This window comes from Thermobia domestica, chromosome 5, assembly GCF_964235325.1.
Source record: "Thermobia domestica chromosome 5, izTheDome1.hap1.1, whole genome shotgun sequence".
Classification (NCBI taxonomy): Eukaryota; Metazoa; Arthropoda; class Insecta; order Zygentoma; family Lepismatidae; genus Thermobia; species Thermobia domestica.
In genome coordinates, this window is record NC_137458.1 from 245154886 (window position 1) to 245159537 (window position 4652).

A 4652-nucleotide genomic window follows, 5' to 3' on the forward strand; every position below is an offset into this window, starting at 1 on the left:
ATTCAAAGTAATTTATACTGAACTACTGAGAAGGTATACTCTTTCAATCAAATAATAATAATAATAATAATAATAATAATAATAATAATAATAATAATAATAATAATAATAATAATAGTAGTAGTAGTAGTAGTAATAGTAATAGAAACCAAAATAGGTGCATCTACTTCGAAGTTATGCATGGACATATCCATAACATACAATGTATATACATACTCGTACAAACGTATCGAATCGTGAATATCTCTTTGTTTTAAAGTCGTTTAAAAATCCTAAAATAATTACGAACTTAACGAGATATGTTTGTAATTGAAATCATAACTTCCCAATCTTTTTTGTCGAGTGTTCCCTATTAGTAAGCTCTTCAATCCCCAACTCTCTCGATCATCTAATACACAAGATGTCTAATCTGCCGCACACCATGTTTCACTTCTTACGTGCCAAATCTTGAATATGCCATAGCACAATTTGAACGTAATTTCCTTTATTCTTATGATTTCTAATCCTAATAAAAGGACAAAGGCGAAATGCATGACAAACAAGTGAAAGAAGTCGAACATGTATATTTAATTGGGCTAGGTTACTTTGTCGGTTCATGTTGGCAGTACCATGATTCGAGACTATTTCATTAACCTGAAAAGGTTGAACCACATGAGAATCCATTTCTTGCTACAATAAGCAGCGTTTGTAACAGTATCTTTCAATTTTCCGCTGCTCTAGTCGTTACTGCGCGAGCTCTTCGTGCACAGATCCCGGTTCGATTCCCAGAGAGGGAACTTTGAAGTTTGAAAACATTATACTAGTTCGAAATAAATTTTAAACAGTAGTTCTATATCTTATATAGCCTCTGTACTGAAAAGAGAATCTAAATTCCATCCAACCAAGCAACCTATTTTGCAGCACCAGTTTAGTGATACAGTGTTCAACCTCATCTTGCCTTCTTTGTTGGTGTAAATGAATAGTCTGGATGAAATGGTTTGCAATTCCAGTAAAATTGGAGCAAAGAGGTATCAAGTTCTGCGTCAAACTAGGTAAAAGTTAGTTGATTTGTTGATTTGAGTATAGTGCCCCGTTCAGCAGCAATGCTATATAAGACGTGGACATACTACATCTTAACGTGAAATCCAAACCACGAGACCCCACCGGAATTCGAACATGGGTCTCCCGAGCCAAAGACGCGTACGCTGACCTATAGCGATGAGAGAGCCTAGGCAAAAGTGAAACGGATACCTTTCGAATAATTTGGTAACATTATGCCAACGAAGCAGACAATGTTTTGAGTTATGTTCAAAGTTCAAGAGGATTATGAAATCAACGAAAGATGAATCAGGCCAACCTTCCACTAGCATAGCACTCGAAAATGTCTTATATTTCGGAAACCTGTGCATAAGAGTTACTGGAAAATTATTCAGAACAGTATACCCACATGTCATTTACTTTAAAGGTGCATAGTATTAGTGCAAAACCTGTTTTCAGGATTCTGAACCGTGTCACAATTGTCGAACGTAACATATGTTAATAAATTTCATGTCACTTCTTATCACTGAGTACAAGAGTTACAGGGCAAATCCATGACTTGGAGACTAAAGTTGCACAGTGGTGAAGCTAGAGGTCTGCACAGGCTGGAATGTTTAGCCCGGGCCCGGCCCGACCCGTGAATTTATAACGTCAGGCCCGACCCGAGCTTGTGTGATAATCAAATGAGCCCGAAATAAGCCCGAATTACAGAAACTTAATAATTAAGGTATATTTACAGTAATTAGAGGTTTAATTTTGCAGTTGTGCTTTAAAAGTTCTCCACAATGAACGGTCCAATAAATATCATTGAAAGTGTATTTACAAAGTTAGGCCTAAAAGACCCGAGAAATATGGTTGTATATTTTAAAATTTACGGCCCCAGCCTGGCCCGGGCCCGAAGTGCTATATACTTTGTAGGCCCGAATCCAGCCCGCGGGCTCGGCTCGAGCCCGTGCAGACTTTAGGTGCAGTCTAATGTCGGAAATTGATGAAGGAGAGACAAGTGAGAAAAGTGACCAAGCTTGTATTCTTCGTTTTGTTTGACATTTAAGGGTTGAGCACCATAAATTCACAACAGAAAGCGAACCTTCAACGCTTAGTTTGTCTCCTCTGAAGCATCTGAGGATTGATATGCGTTTCAAAGCCCTAAACTGACAAGCATGGACAATTCAATGTTTAATCTCAAGCCCAACAATGCACTCCATGATAGATTATTAGAAACATCTTGAACATCATTTGTCCTTCTGCATTTAGTTGGTCCCGCTCAGACTTCTCCTTCTCCCCGCTCAGCTGAGGAACAAGCTTTTCGGAAATGTAGAGACGACCTAACAGGAATAGAGAAAACAATTAACATGAATAAAGAACAGGGCTTCTAGTTTGAGAAAACGCTCTACAAAGAGACTACAATGAGCCAGAGATAGAATTTTTCCTAACCTTCACTCTTCCGCGCCGTCAAAATGTATTCTCATCCTGACCCTTACTCGCTCTCTCGTTCCAAAATTATTGTCGCCTTCCAAATTCAATCATGCCTTACCCTCATTTACTAAAATGAGGAAGAGTAAGGGTATGGACAGCTCTCATTAGGGTAAAGTAAGTGAGGGTGCACATTTCTACTCTGAGCACGGTTACAGCTAGTTGTAATTGAGTATGTTGATATTTGTAAACTTACTTTTTGATACCTCATGTTCATTAACTATTTTTGTTCCCTCAAAAATGAAATAATTATGGTGACTTCGTGTGTGCCATTTAGTAAATGAACGTGTTCCTGGTACTCATAACTTCTCTCCAGTGCCACACATGCCTTGGCACATGCAATTCAGAGTTTGATTTCAGATGGCTATGCAGGTGGTTAGATTTAAGTAATTGCATCAGAAAGACAAATTACAGCTAATTTAATTTCTTTCAAAATGACAGTGTCTGTTAATCTATTACATGGAACGTTCAGAAAGAGCCTGGGAAATTCACCGGAACTTTTTAAGCCAACGCCACAGAATTCGTCTGTTCACGAAATAAATAAATAAATAAAACTTCTAGTTTAACGTACGGATGATTAATTAAAGTGAATAATTAATAAACAATTGATTGAATTACAATATTACGGGAAACCGAGAGAACTCCGAGAAAACCAAAAAGCACGATGTTGCTCACCACAAACCCACATGGTCTGGGATCAAATAAAAGATTTCTGGCAACAACAATAAAAAATCTTCTTAAAGTCCTTGTCCATTTGGATCATGATACTAAAGTTTAAGGTAAATTACACTTTTCGTTGAGATAAGACAGCGTATTATTTGTCGGAATGTGAATTACGGTTTCCCAAGTTCATTTGGGCAGTGAATACTCTTTGTCGTTGTTGCAAAAGACGTATTTGTGTTCCATATTAAACAAGGAAATTTTTACCATTATTTGTTCGTAGGAGGCACGGTGCCTCAGTGGTAGAGCGCTGACTTCTTGCGCTTGGGTTTTCTGATTTGATCCCAAGTCAGAGTAAGTTTGTGGTGGACAACATCGTGTCCGTGGGTTTTCTCGGGGTACTCCCGTTTCCTCCCACATTCTCATTCCACCAATTTTTCCATCATCATACACTTGCCTTAATCATCGTCTACTTTAGCCTATAAAGGGCATAATCATGGGATGTTAAACTGAAAGGTTTACTTAATTTGCTCGTAATAAAACACTCTGAAGTAATGAAAGTACTGATTGTATAGGCTGATGGTAAGGAAAAATAGAGAGGTGTTTTCAAGAGAGTTCATCAGCATTTTCCTTCGTTTAGAAATTCCTCTATTTAGTATGAAAACAAAACCTTTGAGTTTTACGTCCCACGGTTATGCCGGCTAGGCTAAAGGAGACGGTGGTGATGAGTAATGAATAAAATGGTAGAATGAAGAAAGTGGGAGGAAACGGGAGACCCCCGAGAAAGCCCACGCAAACGGTGTTTGTCCACCACAAAGTTCACTTGGTGGGGGCTGGGATCGAACCCGGGATCCCAAGCCAGATGTGAACGTTCTACCACTTAACCACCGCGGCCCCTCTCTTTGGTATGATTTACTCATCAAAGCAATAAGCAGCGTACTTGCCCATAATGCATTATGATAATATGAAAAATATCACAAAGTTTTATTATATTCGTGTTACGATAATTGTACTAAGGGAAATATATAGTTGTGAGAAATGAAATCCTGGGAAAAAGAATGAAATTCATGTTTTCGGAGAGCTTCATTAGGAAACCTTATCGTCTAGTGTTAGTACACTATGATAACAATCAATACCTTATTTTGATTAGACCCTATACTAAAATTATATTTTGAAGAGGTTTGTAAGTTCCGTATAAGGTAAATGACCACAATAAGACCTAATGGTAATTTCTCGAGAAATACTATAAACTTTCATAGGCAAGTAATAGCCTCAAATATAAGTTTATTAAGATGATACACTATTCTTTCAGCAGTTTCTTAAATGAAGCTATATGTTTCATCAAAGTTTTCATATTATCCAAAACACTGTTATGTTTAATTTTTGAAACAAGGTAAGTTCCAGTTTTTTTCACTATCTGTCTGAAGGAAATTATTTCAGATTATTTACATTGTTTAGATACAGTTTCAATATTAGGAACAAGTCTAGTAAACATGACATTT